Source organism: Anolis sagrei, chromosome 3, assembly GCF_037176765.1.
Source record: "Anolis sagrei isolate rAnoSag1 chromosome 3, rAnoSag1.mat, whole genome shotgun sequence".
NCBI classification, from domain to species: domain Eukaryota; kingdom Metazoa; phylum Chordata; class Lepidosauria; order Squamata; family Dactyloidae; genus Anolis; species Anolis sagrei.
Window position 1 is genome coordinate 88,042,852 of NC_090023.1, and position 12,223 is coordinate 88,055,074.

Sequence of the window (12,223 nt, forward strand, 5' to 3'; positions counted from 1 at the left end):
TATGTCTATAAAAATGAAGTAAAAAAGCTTGAAACTGCTGGAATACTGAAATTTACCCATACAATGCCAATGATTTGTTGGTTGCTACTCTTTCTTTTAGTGCAGTGGTTCTCAGTCTCTGGTCTGTGAACCACCAGTGGTCCCCAAGAACTAAAATATGGTCTGCAGCCTCAGTATTACACCATTGCAATGAAAGCGACTGGTCTCGTGAAACCCTCTTATAGTGCCGAAGCAATGGGGATGTTAGGAGGGGAGAGGCTGACTAACCACAAAAGATGTGACAAGCCTCCTGACTTCTGCTTCTTCTCCTCCTCCCTTCCCTGGGCAGAGCCATTCCATGTGGTGTCTGGAAGCGGGGGCGCCTTGATATCTTTGTTTTTAGGTCTGTTCCTGAGGATATTTAGGGTGCTGATTCAGAAAATTGCATTGGATAAACTACAGCAGCTCTAGATTATTAAATAGGGCTTTCCATGGGCGAGCAGATGGCAACTACTGGATGACATATGTTATGTATCAGAAACTAGAGCTGATATGGTTTATCCAATGCAATTTTCTGAATAAGCACCCCCAAATAACCAAACCAAAACTACAGTTGGCCAAAAACTGATTTGTAAAGCTTTTGGTACTAATGTTGGAGAGTAGTCCCTGCTCAAGTGGTCCCTGGTCAAATAAAGGTTGGGAAACACTGTTTTAGCTGAAGTTTAGCTTAATACTACATACACTGCTTCTCTTGATCTCAGTAAGTATTATGTCAAACACAGGGTATGTAGCAGTAAATGAAAGCACCACTTTACTGCCTTATTCTACATAATGGTAGCTAACGGTAGTTAATTCATGTGTCAGAAAAAAAAGACTCTCAAATGAGATGGTAAACATCAATGGAGTAATTATTATGGTCAAGGATCAATCACATTTGGCAGGATCCTTGTAGTGGTTAAATGTGTTGAATTTGCTCTGAAGGCATGATCACATAATATATTTATCATTACATAGCAACAACATGAAGCAATCACTTTTTACCCCACATCTTTATGATCAAAAGTAACGTTAGTGGATAACTAGACATGACCAGCCTTTTAATATACAGTATATGTATTTATATGTATATGTTATTAACTGCATACACCCACAAACATACTCATACACACATTATAATAATGACCTTCTAGCATAAAATGTATAGGAAATTATTCAGCTGCACATAATTTATTGTAAGTGTAGAGTAATAGGAGCACTGAAAATACTCAAAACAGGCACAGTATTGCAAGAATAAACTGAATAAAAACTGCATTCCAATATAAAAAACTACTTTCCATCTCAACTGTCAAAATCATTCATACTATTTTTCTTTTAATATAAAAATGTTTCTTAGAATTGAATAATTTTGCTTTATTCTTCATTCTCCTTTTAATGCAATTTAACTAAAATTATTATATTTATCTTACTTATAGAATTAGAGCATTCAACTAACTGTACTGTAGTCTGTACCACATAGCATTCAAATTTTTGCATAATAAAAAAAACAGTAGAGGAACTGGTATACTAGTCATATATAAAGTATGAAAAATCCGCAAATATTTGGGGCTTGCTTACTAATTAGATTCTGGGACAAATATCTTGGGTCTAGAAATTTATTCTTGGTTAGGAAGCTCCTTCTCAGCTTCTTCCTTGTCATCAGGCATTGCCAATATGTTTTCAAACGTATCATTGCAGCACAAAGTACAACAAATGTATTATATTAATCAACATGGGTATTTCAGGATAAAATAGACTGTATAAAAGTAATTAATTTGTAGGGAGTAATATCAAATTGTGATATACAGGCAGGTTCTCAAATAGGTTTCTCAATTAATAACAGTTCTGCAGAATAATTGTATTATATACTTTTTTCAGTACAAGTCATTCTTTAAGAGAGTAAATAATTTAAAAAACACTTTTAAAAAATACATTTTAAAATCAAGTAAATAGTATATTTGAATCCTGAATACTGTATCCAGATAATATGATCTCATATTATGCACTCATAGATTGAAATGAGTGCTTTCTAATATAAAAAGTAGCTGCTAATGTCTATTCGTACATTCTATTTTCGATTCAGATGGCACAAGTGTTGTTACAATCAAATGAGGCTATTTGTCAATATCAAGAGCGATTTCTCCATGTTTATATTAACCTAATTATGTTTATAAAATAAAGTAATAAATAATATTAATAACAAATCAATAGACTGATTATATTTCTTGCCTGTGGGGTATAGTTGCTTGTTGAAAATAAAATCTTTCCTTATCCATTTCTTTCCAAAAGAAGGACAAAGTAAGGAGTAAGCAGATAGCCAAGGAAAGCAGCCACATGCATTGAGCTTCCCCAACCCATTCTGCCACAGAATATAAAAGAAGAATACAAGAGAAGGAACACCATGCATGCACCTTGCTTTAAAAACTGCTTTCGAGGAAGCCTAGATTTTCTTTGCCTAGCAGGCAAACAAAGAAACAAATTCCCATGGCTTTCTACAGTTTACCCCTGAAAAGAAAAGCACAGAAATAAACATTTGCGAGGACGGAGCTGTATATATGTGTACTTTGACTCTTATCCTTAAGAAACCAAAAGGCTCCCCCTTCTCATAGCCCAAAGCTATCTGTTAAGTGGCTATGCCTGGCCAAACAAATACAGTCACATAATTTTACCAAACTCCAAGAAGCCAACCAGATACCTCATTTCCTCAAAGGCGAAAAAGAGGGAAGAAAGCAAATATGCTTTATTTTGTGACAAGCAATCCACACGGAGAGGCTAACCCAACTGAGCACTCATCATTTCTCTGCTCTTCACTTATACAGACCAGTGGTAGCACAATGGTTTAATCCTTGTGCCAGGAGGACTGCTGACCATTAGGTCAGCGGTTCAAATCTGGGGAGAGTGGGTTGAGCTTCCTCTGTCAGCTCTAGCTCCGCATGCGGGGACATGAGAGAAGCCTCCCACAAGGATGGTAAAAAAATCAAACATCCAGGCATTCCCTGGACAATGTCTTTGCAGACACTGTCTCACACCACAAGTGACTTGCAGTTTCTCAAAAGACCTTATAACGACAGGCTGCCCTGTCCTAACAAAGAAAAAGTAATAAAGACCAGGGAAATGGCTTGAGCATGTGCCCCCACTGTGAAAGGACTTCCCTCTCTTCAGAAGTCACAAAAGCAAAACAATTCCGAGTTTAAACAAGCTCAGTTTTCTCTGATTCCAATACGTTGCAAAGCATCCCATTTATCCAGAAACAATGTGCATCTGCTACTGCTGCATGGTAAGAAGGAGGGAAAGAGGAATGAAGGAGCGTTCTAAACTATTGAAGTCGTTTACACTTTCTGCTTAATATTGGGGTTCTGGCCTTCATATTTCTGACTTTGACTTATCTCAAATAAAACAGCACACACACAAAAAGATTGTGGTTGGTAGAAATGGATGGCCACAGGGAATGTATGGCTAGAGGATTAATTAGGACAAGATGTGATAGGACCATCCCAGCTACTCCTATACCACTACTTAACTACTTCCCCCTAACGAAAAAAAAAAAAAACAGTGAAAAGAGGCAGGAACAAACAACAGTGGTATATCATGGAATGTTAAAATTTCACTGAACAAGTATGAATTGCTAAGTTGGTATGGTACAAAGGGGCAGAACTTTAGTGGAGCACTTAAGAATCCAAAATTGTCACATGCATAGTTGCTTTCTGGTGGGTCAATGGGCAACTTTCTTTCTTGCAAAAAAAGTATTAAAAATACTATGTATATATTACCTTCTAACAATGTGTATAAGGTGTATAGTAAAGGTAAAGGTTTTCCCCTGACATTGAGTCCAGTCATGTCCGACTCTGCAGGTGGTGGTGCTCATCTTTATTTCTAAGCCGAAGAGGTGGTGTTGTCTGTAGACATCTCCAATGTCATCTGGCTGCCATGACTGCATGGAGCGCCGTTACCTTCCCCTGGAGCGGTATCTATTGATCTACTCAAATTTGCATGTTTTTGAACTGCTAGGTTGGCCGAAGCTGGGGGTAACACGGGAGCTCACACTGCTCCCCGGATTTAAACCTGCAACCTTTCAGTCAGCAAGTTCAGCAGCTCAGCGCTTTAACCCACTGTGCCACCAGGGGCTCCATAAGGTGTATATAAAACATAAATAAATTTCTGACTTGATATCTCATTATGCATTTTTATTAATATACAGGTTTTGCAAACTCTGGGGAATAATGAAATCCATAACAGATCTGGACTTGTATCACCAACCTATGCTCCCTCGTCAAAATCCCACCTAGGTCCTAATGTGTCCATTTCAAAGACAATGGTACTGAAGAAATTATCTCACAGAAAGCATAGATAAGTAAAACATGAAAACCCCAAATTAGACTCCATTCTTCCAGCCCAGTGAAATTCTATTCTATCAAATCAAAATTATGCCTAGTTCTTTGGTGCACAACTAATGCCCAAAATAGGGAAGTGCCCACTTAATAACAGCTTTGGACAAAGTTTTTCTCAGCTGCTGAAAAAACAAAACTGACATTGTGACGAAGTCCTGAAGCTGGCCCAGAAATTAAGGTTTTGATAAATTATGGAGCACAGCATATATATTTTATATTTTCTTCTGGAAGGCAGAATTTAGAAATACATCCATCTCATTAAACATGTTTCAATAACTTTTTTCAGTACTTCAGTTTTCAAGGCGTTTTCTGTGTTTCCCCACTGTCTGCCCAACGTTTAGAATAGAGAAAGACGTACTAGAATTTTAACAGGATTTTACTTTAAAAAATGACACAGGCTACAAACATTTTGGTCTTCTAAATACTTTGTAATTAACTTTATACAGAACTTATTCAAATACCCTGTTTTTTATAATATCAATGAAAAATATGATTTTCTTTTTGCTAAATGAAAGTAATTTGCTTGATATGGTTTTTCCCCCTTGTACCACAAAACATTAAATAAACATTAAATTACCACAAAACAGTAAATAACATTACTTTAAGGAAAATTTCAAGGCCAATGAGGGTTTATCAGATATGTTTTAAAATAAAACTGCCTAGCATGAAGATGCATTAAGAGATTTTCTGGGATTTTACAAAATGCTTGTATTAAGCAGAATATTAACTTCTGTCAAATTATTTCTGGAATAAATAGGATTTAACCAAATCCCATTGGTTTCAATGTGTTTACTGTAATTATGACTATAGTTCTGTATCCAACCTATGGTATTATTTTTTACAAAAATTATATCTATTTTATTTCTTCGAAACATGATTATGATAGATACCTAGTTGCAGTGATTTAAACAATGATAGCTATTTGCAAAGGATATAAAGTACTAAAGATACTGTCTCTACTGCTCATATTTTACATATGATATACAAAATGAACTCCTATCAATATATTGTACAGCAAAAGTAAAGATCATTCATGCTTGTTTAAGAATTAAAATTTAATGTGTAGTACAAACTTATCATGTTAAATGTTGCTGGAGCTTATAAGTAACTGAAGCAAAAATAATATTAAAACTAATATTAATAATAAACCCTAAAGTCTTCATATGAGTAAGGCTCTCACTTTAAAGGTTTCATCAAAACCATGTGATATTAACATTAAAAGAAGTACTCAAAACTTGTTAAATTACAACATGAAAAGGTAATTTCTTGAATATATGCTAACAGCCAAAAGCTTATCTGCTGGAAGCTTTACTGACCCAAATGTTTGACTCTGCCAAGTAGTACGTGGGAGTTACCTCTGACTCGGGATTCATTACTCACGTTACGGATGATAAGAGGCAGAGCCTGGAATGACAGAGACACAGAAGTTTAGGGTGAAGAGAAGCACAGATTCTACGTCCTCCTCTTGGGCATGATTGTGAAAAATACTTGGAGAAGGAAGAGCCTTATATATGAGTAGTAATTTTAACTAATCGGTAACTTAAGTCTAAAATTCAATTAATTAGTATAATAAAATAATATGACTTTAAAAGATGAAGCACACTAATTTTTTGCACTTAACATTTCAATCTTCAATTTCTTTATTTAAAGAAATCCTAATAATGGCTTTTAACCTCCAGTAATTATGCCTAGGATCATAGCCTTTGGTCTATACTCTTCAATCACTTGTTAGAGGTTCACATAGACCATTTCTTAAAGGGTCTCCTCAAGGGAGCCCATAGAGCAATGGGGTTTTAAAATACCTATTTTAAAAATATTATAGATGGAGCCCAGAGAACAATAAACTAACCTGCAAAATGTCAAAATGAGTTTCAAGAATCCAAAGGCAATGAAGACATTTGGATATTTTTTTAACATTCACTATACAGCATGATAAAATGATTTCCAAATATATAGGCAACTTATATAATTGCTTTTGATACAGATTGTTCAAAAGAGGGATATGGCAGCTCTGCTAATCTATTACGTGTCTTTCTGTGAACCTTAAGCATCTCGTGAGATACTGTCCTGTGTTAGGTGACTTATGAAAGGTGGGAAGAGAATAGTGAGAATTTTGTTTCTGTTTGTTCATCTCTCCATCAAAAATAGGTTCTTAAATGCTCATTCATTTCTCTCTATCTCTCTCTCTCTCAACACACACAGAGAGAGACTCAAGTATATATTTTAAATGTTTTCTCCCATACAACAGGACTGTTCCTCTTTATTTTCCTTTAAAAACTACATAGATGACATGCAAGGAATACAATAAGTTTTTCCCGTTAAACAATCATTTGGGTTATTTATTTGGTATCTTTTCTTTATGTGGCTATTGCTTTCTTGCAATGCAATCCCCATTTAGAGCAGAAGTGAGCATGTGGCCCTCCAAGTGTTTTTGCAATTCTCAAAATTCATCAAATTTTCTATGCTGGCTAAAGATGACTGGAGATGTAGGCCTAAAACACTGGAAGGACACAGTTGTCTAGTCTCAAACGAGTTATAATGATCAATCAGAGCTAGCCTGGTAGTGCCTCTGGTTGAGTAGGTGCTTGGAATGATTTTTTTAAAAGTTCACAAGCTTTTGTATCGAGTTTGAAACATTGCTTAAAATTACACTATATAATAAAATGAGATTTTTTTTCCTGTTCCTGGTTTGAAAGTGTTGTTTTCTGTTTAATTGTGCAGTCCTTACTTTTACAGTAGTTGTTATACTCCAGAAATGTCTTTTTTGTGACTGCCACAAACTATGTCGAATTGGTTGAGACTCCATGAGATATTCTTTGAAAAACTATAGCAAAGTGTGCTGCAGGATGTCCAACAAAAAACAGTTTTTGCAGTTTAATAAACTTTTTCAACGTTTTAATGATAGAACCAATTAGGAAATGACATTTATAACTCAGGAACAAAAATCGTGTTGCATAGTGTTATCAGTAAAGAAGAAAATAGGCAAAGACATAGAATATCTTTGTAATGGAAGTGTGCATGGGATAATATAGAATAAGTATCATTAAAATATAGCATTAGAAGTTCTGTATAACTGCCTAAATAATACCACAAAAGTGCCAGATATCATCTGATGTTGGAAGCTAAGTAGGATCACATTTGGTTAGTCCTTGGAAGGAAACATTAGACATTAGAGACTATGTTTAGGAGAAGGTAAAAGTGAACCAGAGGTATTCCTTTCTTTTAAAAACCCTATACATTCAAAGGGGAGCTATTAGCCAATAGGAAACTTTAAGGCAAATGATGTATCAGTAAACGTAGGCTAATGTACTATGGGAAATAACAGAAGGTCAAACAAAAATATATATTTTTGTGGGTTTTGTGGTATATGAGGGTTTTCCCTCATCTAGACAAGAGTACAGCAGAATATACTGGAATTGTGAGACATAATGTTCCAGAACTAAAGGAATTCAAAGTTGAATGTAGCCATGGTGTTGTTTCTAATTCATTGAAACATTCTGCAATACTTTTGTATCCTGACATGATGCTAATGATGAGACCCGCAGAAGCAATCTTAGGTTTACAATGCAAACCACAAGTTTGCTGGAGTCTAAAAACTGTAAAATTACCCTTTTGTCTCCAAACTATGTTCTTAAGAACAGGATTTGATAATTACCTTCTGTGGAATGGGAAACTGAGTGACAATCATCAACACTAGCTTTAATAACAGATATCTTGAAAAAAGGCTGAGTAAGAATATGGCTTCCTCTGAACCCATCATTTGAGTATATTACCCTTTCATAACCTCTCTGGGGTACAACTGATGTCAGTCTTTGCAAGATAGATATTTGGAATAATCTGATTGGTGCTAGCTCTAGCAGCAATGACCAATCATAAAATTTAGTCCAAATGGACAATTAATCAAGTGTTTGGTCATTTTATTGGGATGAATAAAAGAGTGACTGGTAGACAATAAAGCTGATATTTTAATTTAACTGAATAAAGCAGGGAAAGTGTTTCAGTAAATAGAAACTGTAGGAACAGAATTCAGCAGATATTTGAGATGACAATGTTTCTTTCTTCATATTTCAATTTCTCGAAGACTGAAATGTTTTACATTAAATTGATTGCTGAATTAACTAGTTATCAAATAACTGCTGCTTAGATACATGGCTGCATAGCCATAAAACTGTTGTTATTAATTTACACACTTGGAAGGAGCATATACTCATTAATTCATAAGCACTATCCAAAAATACTACTTACTGTAGAATTACTACTTTAAGCCTCAATTATGAACAATTACTGGAACATCTCTTTGTTATGCCTTATGTGGAAATTATTGCATAATTATTCAAAACTAATTTCTCCTAAAACATACATAAGGAATCTTGTCATTTGTTCACCTGATTTTCAGTAGCTGCAAATTAGGAAAAAAAATCTCTTTGATGACTTGCATGCACCTGGTTTACTACTGAACTCTGAAAAGGAAATGGTTATCCCAAGGTTCCTTGCTGGAATTCCTCCTTAAACTGATTTTTAGCAGGAGAGGGGTTTTTACCACATGCCCTTGAAATTAAACTATCAGATACTTGGAAACAAGAGCTAAATATGAAAGAACTAAATCTTAATTAAAATTATATGCAAGATTTCTTTTTTAAAAAATAGAACATAAAACACATTATTATGCCAAATGTCTGATGGTCTACTTTTTTCTAGATCAAAATAAATTCTCACTCAAAAATTAAGCTGATTATAATCAGTAGTCATAAGAGTAAACAATAGGCCTGGGTAACAACGGAAAAATTTGTTTCTAAAATCGATTCGTTTTTTGGGGTTTTTTGCATTTCGATATTTAAAAGAATTCCGATTTTTTTTTAAAAAAAAGTTCGATATTTACGAAATTTCGTAAATGGTAAAAAAATTACAAAACAATAACGAAACAATAACAAAACAATAACGAATCGATTCGTTAATGGCGGACGCGACCGCGCAATACGCTAAAAAACCTCCAAATGGGACAGGGGGGACTTCTGAAGCTTCCCTCTCCCTCTGTTGTTGACTGTTGGTGTGATATTATAATTTTTTTCACTAATTAAACAAAAAACAACTATAAAACTTGCCCCAGACATGCAGAAATAATAACGAAACGACCTCAAACCAATAACGAAACGAATACAAAACGAATTACGAAGCATTTGCGAAACGAATTGAAAAATTCATTTCGTTTTTAAGCTGCTCCAGAATGGTTCGTTATCGCTTCGTTAACAAAAAAAAATAACGAATTTTTAACAAATTACGAATTAACGAAACGAAACTGCCCAGCCCTACTAAACAACCTCCTGAAAAAATTGGGATAAAATTGTTAAAACATCTTCCAGCATCAGAGATACAGTCATGTTCTCTCAACAACACTGACATTCTGGAATTCTCCTGTGTGAAGAATGCATAAGGAACATTGATGTACTGCAGTGATCAGTCTCATGTCATAAGAAAGATAATTAACACAGTAGTTTCTTGTGGGTTTTTTCGGGCTATAGGGCCGTGTTCTAGAGGCATTTCTCCTGACGTTTCACCTGCATCTATGGCAAGCATCCTCAGAGGGAGTGAGGTCTGTTGGAAATAGGACAATGGGTTTATATATCTGTGGAATGGCTGGAGTGGGGCAAAGAGCTCTTCTCTGCTAGAGCTAGATGTGAACACAGCAGTTTGCTTAGGGCTACTCAGACAGTCAAGACTGAGTTATCTGAATTTGAAACTGCCAACTCAAATGTTAACATAACTAACCACTATGCCACTACGCTATTACATGCAGTCCCCAAATTACAAACAAGGTAAGTTCTGTAGGTTTGTTCTTTAGTTGAATTTGTATGCAAGTCAAAACAGGGTTTTTTTAAATGTAGCCCCAGACATGTGTGTGTCAGTGCCTATCTATCTATCTATCTTTGGATTGCATGGGGAAGGGTTAACATCCTTGTGGTGTTTTGCTGTCTGTGCTCTTGTTCAGAAGATTTCAACTCATTTTCTGTCCCTGTGATAATTGGATTTTGAAAGATTTGGCTTGTTGTGGAAACAAGGATTGGCGATAAAGCTTCAGTGGAGATACCTCTTTCCCATTATAACTGTTTAAGGAGTGAATTTTCCTTCCTACGCATAGTTTTCTCTCACTTTCTGTTGTCTCACACCCACTATTAACTATGAATTGTTTGTAAGCCAGATGTTTATAATAGGGTTTGCCTATTCATTCTTTCTTGTCTGGAAGTCAAAATATTAGGATTACTTTTTTTGAAAAAAATGATGGCCTAATTTTAGTTAATTAAAACATACCTGTAGTCTTCAGACAGCAAACTTTTCACAATCAGGAGTGACAACTCTTGAGCCTCCCACCCCATGAAACGTCATTTTCAAGCATTAGAAGCATTCTGTGGAGGGACATGCACTGCTTAGGTATTTTTGGGGGGAGAGGAAGTGGGGGGCTGGATGCCATTCCAGGTCAACCTTTGTTTGACCCGAGATAGCAACTATCACCCTGCCAAAGTGTGAAGTCTTGGCTCTGCCTTTTCCTCTCCTCTGCTTAGCTCTCACTGTTTATAGGTTTCCCCAATAGTGTAGATACCTTCCTTTGTATTAGTTTTTGGGTGGAGCATAAAAACCCCTATAGGCCAGACTTAGTAGGTCTATTCCATGTGCCTGTATAGAGCTCTTTTGCTGGTCTCCTCCCTTTTTCTGCAGCAGAGCTACAGTGAATAGAGGCTTGGGCAATGTATGGCAATCCTAGGTCCAAACAACCCAAAAGACAGGCATTCTTAGCATCTACATTCAGCAGTATTCTTATACCTCCAGTCCCAGAGACAACTGAAGCTTTTGACCAGCTTAAGCTTCTCAAGAAAGAAGATTGAGACAGCTTATAAGCAACAGCTTATAAACTATCCCTTTGAACCAGAGGCAGAAGACTCCAAAAAGATGACTGCAGTCAGCAAAATCTCCTTTTGTAATGTATTGTTTTAAGTTACTTTATAATAGTCCCGGGTGGAGTTAACGCTTTATTCATCTTGCTTTCAGTAAACTCATTTTGGTTATCTTTTCACCTTGCCTAAAGTGCCTCTGCGTGTTACGGGTCTTGATTTTAACAGAAGATATACAGATAGCCTCCGAGTAAAGCCAGACACTATAGTTTTTCCCAAAGGCTTGGGGTGCCATCACATGAAGGAAAGCCCGGGTTGTGGACTCAAATCCGGGAGGAAGTGGGTTGTTTTAACCTGCTGCCTCCTGGATTTTAGGTAAGTGTAGAAGGGCCCTCAAATCCTTCAAGAAGTCCAAATGGGAGACACAAGAGCTGTTCCCTACTAAATGGTAGAGCAGGGGAACAAACAGAGGAAAAGGCTAAATGAGCATCATAGCAGAAGGACAGAAAGACCTTGTGGAAAAAAGTGGAAGAGGAAGAAAGAGCAGATGAAATGGGAAATAGCACAAGGATGGTTACAGTTTCTAACCTATGGGAAGCTGATATTTCTGACAGCATCAAAGAAAGTTAAGTACACACTGTAATGTAAAAGATGTATGTAATTCTGAAAGCTTGCAGAGATAATAAATTTGTACATGGTGCCTAAATTTATAAATAAATTGAGCCTTGGTATGGAAGGATAAAATGCTACCCTATCATTCCCCTGACAGCAAACAGAAATAGAATATTGGCAATAAACATTTTGGCATTGAAAACAAGAACATAAGCCAAGGAGACTTAGGAACAGCATCAAATTCCTGCATCAATGTATAATTAAGATACGCAACCAATGATTTTCAGTGGTCCAGGAGCAAAACATTGACAATAGTATGATAGC

The 12,223-nt window shown here is 36.0% G+C and overlaps 1 protein-coding gene across 6 annotated transcripts in view; it reads right to left on the minus strand.

Moving 5' to 3' along the window:
* The window catches only part of CNKSR2 (connector enhancer of kinase suppressor of Ras 2), a 211,685-nt gene that overhangs the window by 137,181 nt on the left and 62,281 nt on the right, over positions 1–12,223 (minus strand). The window lies entirely within an intron of this gene.